At 41.6% G+C, this 12,749-nt stretch overlaps 1 protein-coding gene across 1 annotated transcript in view; it reads right to left on the reverse strand.

Moving 5' to 3' along the window:
• LOC117502739 (neurexin-3b-like) overlaps positions 1-12,749 on the reverse strand; it is a 460,000-nt gene that overhangs the window by 26,930 nt on the left and 420,321 nt on the right.

Consider the following 12,749-nt stretch of genomic DNA (forward strand, 5'->3'; position numbering starts at 1 on the left):
AAGTGACTCCCATCTCTTCTTTCTCATCAACTCCCAATCCGCCGGCCCTGGTATCAAAATAAGATAGCTATCTTCATGGCAGAAGCTTTGCCGTGCTATTGATGACTGTCTGATGTGCACATTATCATGCACGATCTGGGTTCTGACAGGCCGACAATGGAGAAGCTTGTAATACAAGAAGAATCGATGACACTGGGCCATATCTCTATCAATAGGCTGCCACAAGTCTTTTTGTTCATGCACCCTGCTTTGTGACAGATACGATGTAGTGTCAGTAAATAAAAAAACAACAGGTGATGGAGGGATGCTGGATGGACATAGCAGAAACAGACAACTATGGTTAAAATAGAACATGCGATCCTGATGTTTGATATTATTATTAACATCAACGCTTCAGGCGCTGTGGTGGAGAAGGGATTGGAAATACCATTTTTACAGCACCAAATGGGCTCCAGAATCAAGGCACACGCTAAATGAGTTCCTCAATTAAAAAAAAAAAAAAAATTTTCTTCTGCTGCCATACTGCATTTGGCTGAAGTCAGTTGGATGTCGTCATGGAAACAGGTCAGGATGAAGATGGAGGAAAGTGTGGAAAACCTATTGGGGGGTGGAGCAGGAGGGGGGATGTATTTAATTTGTTCCCCATCAGAGTGGCATGGCGGTTTCAGCAAACTAGGTTATATGTCAAGTATTTCTCTTATTTTCAAGGACCTGCCTTTGTACACAGAGCAGTGAGGGTTGCTGGCTCACAGCAAACTCTAATTGCCCCGAGGCCATAGGCAGCCACTTTCAAACAGGGTCATTCATCTTCCAATGGAAAAGGAAATAGTCTTTGGTCCCGATCCTTAATCACCCCCCAGCTGCAGTGTACAAGGTCATCAGGGGAGGCCTGTGACAAGAAAACTTGCACACAAATGTATGCACGCTTACAAAGGCCAAAAAGACTAAAGGGGTGTCACGGGTGGGCACGGGGAAAAAAAAAAAAAAACATGGGAGAAAATTTCTTCTTCTGTCAATGCGGATCCAGACTGTCCTCAGGTGAAACTGGAGCACCGATTACAAGTCTGAGTTATGGCTCGTGTTGCCATTTGTTGGTCTCTCTTCAAAGAGGAAGTGAGGAATTTCCTGTGACTACAGCGGTGAGTGGTGCTGAAAGCCGTGACCAAGGAAGGGGATGAGAGAAGATGAGACTATGGACTAGGAGGAGGAGAGCCAGGAGAGGATCGGGATGGAAAGAGTCTCACTATATCATCAAGAAGACACTGGCAGAGCAACCCAGAAACAACGTGATCACCTACATGACAATGAGAAGGATGAGAACACCTCATAAAACATGATTAGTTGGCTTTAACTTGTGTTAACGCCAACTAAATATTTTATCAAAGTAATTCTTCCATGTGAAGAACACAGTCCACAGGTGGAAATGAGGGCAATGAAACTCTAAGCCAGCAGGATATGAATGCAGGGCATGTGCTGATGTGCAGCTGCGGTGCATAAATTGCAGGTGGAGCTTATACCCATTTGTAAAGATGACATGTTAATGATGCTCTGTCATGTGACTGTGCCTCAGTTATTGCAGACCTTTATCCATAGTGCTGTTGATGTCTCTGCGGGATGCCTGCGCCCAAGAGAAATCCTGCAGAAAGGGGCTCAGTTTTGTAAGAACAGACTCAGAATTTGCACTGAATGACCTTCATGCACAGCGGTGGATGCTACAGATGTTAATGCACTTGCAGCATTGTGCGTTTTGCGCCTCCTGATGCAGCACATTCACGTGCCATCGCCAGAAACCCTCTCACTTCTGTTCATCCTCTGAAGAGCAATGCACCAGATTCCAACACATCCTGACTGTTTATTGGTTGATTTTATGCTGTGGGCAAATAAACCCAACCCACTGTCTTGCTAGCAAAAAGGAACTTGAACATACCCCATTAGGCCCCATTAAAAAAGTATTAGTTTATCATCCCCATCTGCATGCCGAAATCAGCCCACATCTATTTTTTTTTTGGTGAATTTCATTGACGTGGTAAAGCTCGTGCAAAAACTTACATGTCCGCTAGGTGGCGAGTATGCTTTGGCCGAAGATGGCTGAAGTTTACAAGCGGGGCTCGGAAACTGCCACACACACGAGGATGATTCCTTCCAAGAAACTGAAGCCATGGTACTGGGTGAGCCCCCCCCCCACACACACACGAGGCGCCTGTGCATGCATGATATTTACAGGCAGTATGCATGTGGTATGTTGGACAACGGAGGTAGCTTGGATGCTAAATACAACGGTTGCAACATGAGTTTTTCCTTGTCCGCTTCTTCTTCTCCTCCTTCTCCTCCTCTGTAGTTCTGCCCGCTTGGTCCGGCCCACCTCCTTGAGGAGTAGTTGGATGACATCCCTATTTTTGGTGGATTTTAATCAAAAACTATTGCAGAGCTGTCAGGCTTGTTTTGTCATAGTTCTAAGTGAAAAGTTTCATTTCCCAACTTCAAAAATTAACTGTATTATTTATTCTGTTACTAATAATAATAATAATAACAATAATAATAATAATAATAATAAATCTGTCCTCCCTCGTCACGTTTTTCCTGATGTCAAGGATTATAAACTAGTTTTATGTGGCCTTATCTGCCTGTGTTCTGTGTTATGCACCCTCTATCAACACAGAACCCCAAATGTTCAATTAGAAAGGCGACTGCCTCAATTCACAAGGTGTGAAGTCAAAAACAAACAGCTAAAATTAAACCTTGTTGTCTCTTCTCATGGAAAATGTTTTGATCTCCCTTTTCAATCCAATTCAGTATTGCTGCATTTTTCACTGTCAAAGACTATTATGACTTCAAGGCTGTAATACCGTATCAATGTAGGCTTTATGCAATGGCTAATGCAAGCCGATTTATGTTTCCCAAATTAGCAAAGGGTCCCACGTGGGATCCGCTGCAAATGAGCACAAACCAAATTATGCATTCAATTTAGGCTAATTTATTTATTTATTTATTTTAAATATGAAAGCTAAAGTTGAGCCAGCAAAGAAGTTATGTGAAATGTGCTTGATATCTGAGCCCTCACCGCTGTATGTTTTTGTACCTACACACACATTAGGATGCCAAGCTGCAACTGCTACACATGAACGATTAACATTCGCTCACTGGTGTTCAGTGCAAAAGCATTTGTTATACCAACTCTCTGTGACCACAGAGTTGGAATATTACTGGGCTGTGTTAGCTCAGCTTAGTGATGGAACATAACACATTATTACTGTGGAACATCAAAGGCTGGGGCACATATTTAATTAAATACGACGTGCTCTCTTAGCCACACTGCATTTTATGTTTGCACATGCAAAGGCATAGAAAAAGCCATGCAAAGATGTCTCTCATTCTCTTTGTATATTCTGCTTTCTACAAATACTACATATTCACAGTTGAGCTATATCAAGAAATTCACTCCTGTGCTGTGAGTCAAGCTTCTGATCCAAATTCACTTAATATTTACACCAACTTGCTAAATTAAACTGGACAAACTCAGTTCATATATGTGTCACCAACTGAAGCAATTGAATTATGGTTTTTCCATGTATATACTATAGTTATTTTCCGCTGTTCGCCCTAACATACCCCTCTGCAGCCACATCGGCCGTTATTACTTCCGGTGGGAAACCAGGCTCGATGGGTTATATAACAAAGAGAGTATGCACCTGTGCAAAATGTCAAATGATTCAAAAACTGTATTACCTCTCAGTGATTACATTACATCCACGTGGACATGCATTTCCTCTCATAAACAATCAAAATTTCTTTCAGAAGACTGTATTGAAAATACAGGTCATAAAGTCGAAATTCAGTGCAACAAAAGTCGGTACAAGTCTGTATAATGTTTAATATAACATCTTAACACTTATGCAGATGGTTCTATTTAGAAAAGTTGTGGAATGGCTATATCGACATTTCCTATTTCCATTTCCTGGCTCAGCTCTGCCTGCACCATGACAGTCCACAGACTAAAACAGACTCAGTCTACCCTTAACTTCCTTCCTGGAGGAAACAACCCACCGGTTTCTGGAAGAGATCCATGGCCTCATATTTGGAAATTCAAACTATCAAGATGTGCATGGACGGTCAGGTTCCCGAAGAAGCTGGCAGGACTACAACATTTCCTGAAGCAGAGCTGGGTGCCAACCTGTGTTAATGCCTTGACCTTCTGCCAGTAAAAAAAACCAAATGTGACAAAGCACGACCCTGAACACAGCCTTTCTGCTGAGGTTATAAACACATCTGTCACTGTGATCATTAAAACACCACATCACGCCATGTTCCTGCACTACTCCCCACAAGGGTGGATGGTCTTAATATCTTTGTATCAGGAGAAGCAGCATTTTTCGACAGTGTTGCGTCTGGTTTGTGTCATTTTCCTCCTTTCGATGTACTGTACGTTTGTGATTTCAGTCGGGCACGTGTCCTGTGCTATAACCAGTCAGCCATCTCTGGAGGCAACACACCACGAAGTGAGTCTGCATGTGCTGATGTCCTGCCGGTCAGATCAAAAACAAACGGCACTCTGGTCGTGTATAATTAATGTGTGTTGTTTGCTTGCCGCTTGGTTTGTGAATACCCCGCTGTGACAAGACAGCAGGTTCACACGCACACATTCCTGGAGAATCTATAAGATACATCGAGAGGCACGGGGGGACATCCATTACACAAAAACCCTGTGGTTCATAACCCTTGGAGTTACAGCTGCTGGATGACCCACACTGAGTGACAAACTGCCCTAAACTGGCACACAGAAACACACGATGCACATCTGCAGACATGAAACTGCAAACATCTACAAACACGTTCACACAGAGGCGTGTAATGGAAAAAGCTCAGTGTACATATTCTCCTGCACAGACGACACCAAACGGCATAAAAATTCATAGAAAGAATCAAAAGTGAACGTTGCATGCACACTCCAGCGACAGTGCACACAGATAATTCCTGACAGAGCTGGAATTAGTTTGTCATGTTGATGGTAGGGGGAGAGTGTTCACCGTCACACATTCAAAACACTGTGTGTTTGTGCAGCCACGAGATTTTGAGCCAAAATGCTGACTGATTTCTGAAGTCTGACTGTGTCTGCGTGCCTAATTTGGCTCGTGCATGCACAGAAATGTGCACATGTACGTGTGCACATGCCATTTTAATGAGCCACACACACTGGCAGATTTGTAATCACTGTGCAGTCTCCTAATAGGATGTCCTGAGGAGGTAGTGGCGATGGTGAAAGTAAAGGCCCCCTGACACTTACACGACTTTCATGCACGCACTTGCATGCACTGTGTCATGCAGGAGAGTAAACTCATCTTTAATGTGTGTAGACTGAACGCGAGAGGCGCGCTGGTGCATGCAATTGCGCAAAGAGAATTTTGAAATGTTCAAAAAAATCTTTCATGCATAAATGTCGTGCAACAAACATGAAGTGGTAGTGAACACTGCACGATCTATTTGCCAACACTACATGCAGCTCATCAATTTGTGTAAAGAAGAAGTGAACAGTGTGAGTGATTGCGTCACCGCACCGCATCAGAGCACAGCTCATCTGAACAATTATAACGAGATGTTAAATCTCTCATAAACATACTTTTACAGCTGCACATAAAAAGGAAAGGACATGCAAATGTTTTGCCAAGCCATTACAATGCTAACATGACAAATAATTACCTTTTTAGATGGCTCCAAATGCTTTCTCCACCTCGTTCAGCATGTACACGCTCGAGAAAAGCAGCAGCTGGAGTGCTACTCTATGATTCCAGAAGTGATTAGAACATTTTCAACAGCTAACTCGGACAGAAAATTATTAATCCGCTACAAAATAATTATTTTATATATGCAGTGTCCAGCACACAATGCGTGTCAGCCAGTGGAACAAAACACGGCGTCCAGCTGGGAACGCATCGGGTGAGATCATCATGACGATGTGCATGCAAGTGCGCGGATCAAAGTCATGTAAGTGTCAGGGCACCTTAAGAAAGAACAGATGACAGCAGGTGGTAAGAGTAGAAAGAGGAGATTTAACAGGAAGCACTCTAATGCTTCACCTCAGGGAGCTTTGGTGGATGATTATGCAATGTGCAAACAGTAGAGTGGAGTTGATCCATTTAGAACATTTAGACTGCATTTTAGATGGTCAAGATAGGGCTGTTTACATTTTAGTAGAGCAAAATATTTACAGAACTTGCTTCCACAAAATAGCTAGCTAACATACTGGGATCAACAGTACAAACTTACTTGCAATTCAGAATTGGCAAAAAAATTTCTTGTCTGTGTTCATCAATACTGAATTTAATGCAATGGATTCATGTGGATCACTTGAGTGAATATATCATCTCCTTGACATACTGTACTCAGTCCAGAGATCTGCACTCAAGAACCACATAGTCTCATTTTTTGAAATGCATGTTTAAGCATTCCAACATATTGTTTCCTATTTTTCAGCAGGAAAAAAAGATCAGTTAAACTGCAAACAATTTACCTTTTATTTCACGGCCTCCTGAGACCCAGGCCAGTTGAAGATGATGAACACAAGCAATTTCTTTAACACATCAACCGTACAAATTATTCATTCAGGGCCTCTTCCTCAGCCGTTTTTCCCTGTGGTACAGTAGATTGCAGCCTCCCATCCTAATTGTTCCCAAACATCTCAGGCTAGCAGCGCAAGTTAATTGAGAACATGAAGACACTGATCTCCCATGATAGACGGCCTTGCATAAATGAGTATTCCCTAAACCGCTTTACAGATGAAACCTGCAAGCATAAAACCACACTGTCTGGTTCACCCGAAGTTCCTCGAGCTGAAAGGCTTAAATAGCCACCTAACAAGCTGTACCTGCTTGAGATTTAGTGAGGCTCACTGTATTTCAACCTTCTCAGTCTATGAAACTAATCTGTTGGCTGCTTCCAAACATTTCTGGTTCCTTCAAAGGGAAATCTAAGACTGACTTTTCCATTACTGGTTACCTGGCAATCAATAGGATTGTGTTTTATTTTTGTCTTTACCTGTTTGATGTTAATTTGTAAAAAGGCAAAAGTGTCTCAATGACAAAGTTGACTTAAAAGTCAATTTGTGTTTCTGTAAATGTTGAAAATACAGTTGAACACAAAAAACCAGACTCCTCGATTTATCAGACTGTAGGAGAAACTATCCCCAAGTACAGGGTGCCCCCCCCAAAAAACAGAACCCCTAAAAAAAAATAATAAATCCTACAAGGGACTTAAACTTCAGTCCTTGTACAATCATTCTCCAAAGTTTCAGTTATCTTGGTTGCTTTGCATACAAGTTGTGTTCTATCACAATTATGCTCCATATGGTATGACTTGTTGGCGAAACAGGCCTTCGGGCAAAATGTATTTTCCTTGGTTGACCAAGACATGTTGGGGAAGACAATTGTTCCAATCATCTTCCCCAACCTGGACCTTTGCAGGATTTATTAAAATTTTTACGGGTTCTGTTTTTTTTTTTGGTTGACCCTCTGGATTTCCTCCATGTTGTTGAAGGCCACTCAACCAAACACAAGCACCCAGGAGCCTCCCAAATCTGACACCTATAACACCACAACTGACTCCTTGTGTTGAAATGTAACTGACTCTGAAATTCTTTCGGCTGTCAGCTTGGATCACTGATGTCGTTCTTCCAGTCCCAAACCCAAAGCTCGGAACTACAGGTGAGGGTTGGAATGTAAATCAAGGGGTAAACAGAGTTGCATCTTCTGAATCAACCTCCACTCTTTGAGTGGCCAAAACTGTTAATCTTTTTCGATTAATATTTCTGTCATTCTCAAAAAAGACCAAAATATACTCTTTGACTCAAGGCAGTAACTCATTCCCAACCATCCCAATAAAGACTAGATTTTAAATTCTGAAGTAGATGTCAGCAAAAATCAAGAAAATAAAAAACTGAGTCCTCCCGACTGAAATGTGGGCACAGTGTACAACTGTGCTGATACATGTACTACATGCACTTCGTTGAGCTTGTGGTAATATACTAAAATACTTCAAAGTCAAGGATCAGAGCTCTGCTGCATGCCCCGTTACTAAATATTCAAGATAATGGAATAGAGAACGTTAGAGAACGCTGTTCAGGTAGCATTATCTTTCCATCATGTTAGCATTTGTGGGCGGGAATGAGCAGAGTTCAGGCAGCTAACGCTAACATGTTTAGCATTCGTCATCCCTCTGTGAGGCACACGATCAAAGAAATGTTCTGACTGCTAAACACAGAAAGATGACTCGAGCTAAATCTTCACAGCAGAAGATACGCCGGCTTTGAGAGCAAGACTGCGGGCGTGAGCGTCAGATGATGCCAGCAAGTTGACATATCTAATGCCAGGTCTCAGACCCCTTCTGATATTCATGAAGGCACATAGATGACGAGGCACCGACACATTTAAGCCGCATTACGGTGAATTTCTAACTCATTCTTCAGTCTGCATCAGACTTCACTTTGGGCAAAAGGGTTGAAGAAGCCTGAAGAAGCTCTGCAAACTGTAAGTCCCTCAGTCGTAAAAGTAGACATACTGAAATATTTGACTGATTAGCCGTGAGTAGCTAAAGGCCACTGTGTTTTCTTTTAGGTTTTTCCAATTTTATTTATGCTGTGGTACATTTTCCCACCAGGATGCACTGAATTTTGCAGATATGATTTTCACCTGCTTTTGTGCTAATTAAAACAGCAATTCCTTGGCGTCGTCTCATAACAAAGCCCCAAAGTACATGCCTAATTGATTAATCGAGTGTCTCGAAACGAAATGAAATCTTCAAAACAATCTCCCACCTGTCTACGCTAAGCAGGTGACGCCCAGCCGCCTGCAGAGCGGCCGAGAACAAGAGAGGCAGAGACAATGAAAATGAAACGCGTCTGCGGAGCGGGTGCGTCTCTGTGGAGCTGTCATTAATTAAGCGTGAGATCGGTTCTCCCACCCCTGCCGCTCATTCTGCTCATCCCGAGACATCAAAGTATTTGACACGTCTCACCTCAGAAAAATCACAGTCTGCATTAGCTAAACAAACTAGCAATTGATGTGCGTGTAGACGTGCACAAGGTGTGCCGAGTGCAACATTTGTGCTGTTGGATGACCACAGCACTTTTTCAGTGCTGCACTATATCACTATATCATGGTAGCTAAACTATCCCCAACTCCCTGATAGCACCCTGAGAGGTGCAGAAATCAGCCAACCTGGTGCAGGTCCACTGCGTACTTTTGCTTCCATAGGATTCGACAGCCAACGAGGGAACTGTAAAATTAAAGGCCTTGGCAAATGAAATTGTGTGACACTGTGGGAACTGGCAGAGGAACAAACTAATGTGCCTTACATCATTCTCAGAATAAATACAGCAGTCTAGATAAAAGTCAGTACAAGTACATTTTCATTTCTACGGTGCATCCGGAAAGTTTTCACAGCGCTTTACTTTTTGTGCTAATTAAAACAGCAATTCCTTGGCGTCGTCTCATAACAAAGTCCCAAAATACATGCCTAATTGATTTATCGAGTGTCTCGAAATGAAATGAAATCTTCAAAACAATCCCCCACCTGTCTACGCTAAGCAAAATGGATGAAATTAATGTTTTTCCCCTCAAAATTCTACACACAATACCCCATAATGACAATGTGAAAAAAGTTTTTCTTTTTTTGGAGATATAAGGCTGTAACATAAAATATGGAAAAAAGGGAAGTGTTGTGAATACTCTCTGGATACATTAAGTAGACTCTCCAGCACCATTTTAATGTATACCAAATAACTATCTGCTAATAATATTTAAAGGTTTTTCTCCAAAGCTAATGAATAAGCTACTGAGAAATCCCCAAAATCTGCTTCTGCAAAATTTATATATATATATATATATATATACACACACACTGGACTGGTAAGCCAGATGTTCAAAAGTTGGTGTTAAGGCTCTAACCTTCAGAACAAAGTTAAAATTGTTACCATATTGAATCGCGAAACTGAGTTTTTACTGATAGGGCATAAAAAAAAACTAATAATAATTACTTTCCTGGACAAGTCAATCTTCCCAAACTTGACAAGAGGGCAATATTTTTTTTCTGGATAAATATCATTTTTCTACATTGTACAAGTTCAAAACCCTCAGTTGATGGTAAACACTGGGACTTTACTCACATATTTTACATTTAAATAAAAAAAAACTTCCAGTGACCTTTCCTTCTTTGCCCTCTGACTTTATAAAATCAACAAAGTTGTTGTATGTAGTATACATATCCACTGGATTACTACAGCAGACGTTGCGGTGCTCACAAGCAATTTGTGTTTACAGCTTTTGCAGTGATCTTGACCTTTAACCCTATCACCCCCAAATCGGTGTTGTTGGGGTTACACTACTTAACATATACAGTAAGATTATTAGTTGTATGACATCATTATTGTGTTCAACACAAACATTTTCTCCACCTAATGCCCTTACATCATTCTCAGCATAAATACAGCAGTCTAGATAAAAGTCACTACAAGTACATTTTCATTGCACATCCAGAAAGTTTTCACAACACTTTACTTTTTCCACATTTTGTTATGTTACAGCCTTCGTGCAACTCCACAGTTTGTGTGGAGTTGCAAATCAGATAAAAAGAAAAACTTTTTTCACATTGTCATTATGGGGTACTGTGTGTAAACGTTTTGGGGGGAAATGAATGTATGTTTACATTTGGGCTTAGTTGTGATTGGCTGAAAATTTGGGATGCATAAAATTTAACTTGGGGAAATCAGATTGTAAGGAAAGCGTTTCACGACAAACCGTGGTCGTCTGTCATTAACGAGTCGTAAAACATAAGCATGCCGGAAGACGTAACCATCAGAAACAGGACATTTTAGAGTGGAGTGAATCTGTAAGTTAGCAAAGTGCATCACAAGACAAACAGCCGCATCCTGGATATCGACAGAAGAGGTATCACTTCATCATTTCACCTTGAAAAGGAGAACGTATCGCATAAAAGCTCTCTTATACCGTGCAGGACTTTATTGACTTCCTTTGACATTAATATCCTATGACATTTTCCCAGAGTTCCCACATTTTTTACCTTATCGGATGTGACCTTGTTGATGGTGCTGGAGAGGGTAGTGCAATGAATCTCGGCTCGGTCATCATCACTGGAGATTACTGATGCCACACACTGACAGAATGGATATCAACTGGACATTCACACACCACATAAAATGATACGGCCACTTTGTAAGTCCGCTCCAAATCAGATGGCATTTGGAGGCTTTATGTCTTGCAGTGATGGAGACACATGGGCGTTAGCGCTGACATGAACGGCCGACATCGCTGCACAGATGAAAATGTGCTGCTGAGGAGAATGGTGGTCTCTGTCTGTGGTCTAACCCCCATCCTGTCTCACCCCAGAGGGAGAGTTACTGCTTTAATATGAACAACGAATGGTTCAATTTGTCCTCTCGGTGTCAAAGGACTGCTCAGCGTGATTACTTTCTTGGCAAGCCGGTGACACTCACTGGCTTGGACTCGGGACGTATTGAAAGGCCTCTGTTAGTCTGGATCGAGTGTGACAGATATAGATGGGCACAAACAGAGATGTAGAAAAAAAGAGAGTAGTGGAGATGCCAACACTGCACACCTCAATAAACAGTGGCTCTTTGGTTCTTGCTAGATCCTGACCTTGACTGATCAAAGGGTGGGTGGGGGGTGGATCCATGGCTTGCACAGAAGTGCAAACACAAAATTCCTCACAAAAGAAGGGTTTTGTTTGCAGTTGATCACTGACAATACAGAATATTTTGCACCAACAATTTTTATGCCACCTATTGTTTCAGTTTTTTTGGGTGTACCATGGACCTTTTGTTGTGTAATTCGACACAGAGGTTTTGTGACATTGTGTGAGGACAAACAACAGAGGAGGAAAATGCAGATTTTCAGTTTGTGATCATGATTTATGTTTGTGAAAATTTCCCATGAGAAATCAAGTAAAGTCTCTGCCACTTAGTAAAGCACTACCACTGAAACACAAACTGTGCAGATTAGAAGTTTATGTCCACTGCTTTCCAACCTTTTTCAGATAATCTCAGTGAACAGATGACTCTGTTTTGGTGGTTTTATTGAAATGTGTCAGTTCTCATTATTCTTACACTGGATGCCTCAAACCAGTAAGGGGTACCAAATGTCATGATGTTCAGAAAACCAGTAGAAATCAGAAACATTTTATGATGACAAATTGGCTGTGTGTTCACTTTTAAAGTGGTTATTTTATAATACAAATCATGGCAGGGCACATACGTATGTGGTACATCACAGTTATGAAGGAAATCTGAGCGTCTGCTGATAACTAGTCTTGCGTGGACACACACACACACGCACACACACACACTTGTAATAGCTCCCATATGGTTCTGTCACCCATTTGGGGATAATTAACATAGTTGTTGCAGGCGTGCTTGTGCAGTTGAGAAGTAAAGTCATTCTATCTCTAACATTATCATTTTACTGGTGTTTAATTTGGTTTTTCTGACAAAATAAACTCAGTTTAATGAGCTCTCTCGGCTCCAGAGTTTCTAATCTTTCTTGTTATTGTCTCTTCTTTTTGTCTTGGTTGCTCCTGTTTGCCACAGAGAATCTAATATGGATCCGCATCTTAATTTGGTACAAAGTTTATGTCAGATGCCCTCCCAAAAGCAAATCCAGACCGACAAGAAGCTTGGGCTTCAACTGAGGCCCTTCCTGCCACTGCCCCACCACGATTGCCTCTTT

This window comes from Thalassophryne amazonica, chromosome 21 (genome assembly GCF_902500255.1).
Source record: "Thalassophryne amazonica chromosome 21, fThaAma1.1, whole genome shotgun sequence".
In the NCBI taxonomy this organism is placed as follows: domain Eukaryota; kingdom Metazoa; phylum Chordata; class Actinopteri; order Batrachoidiformes; family Batrachoididae; genus Thalassophryne; species Thalassophryne amazonica.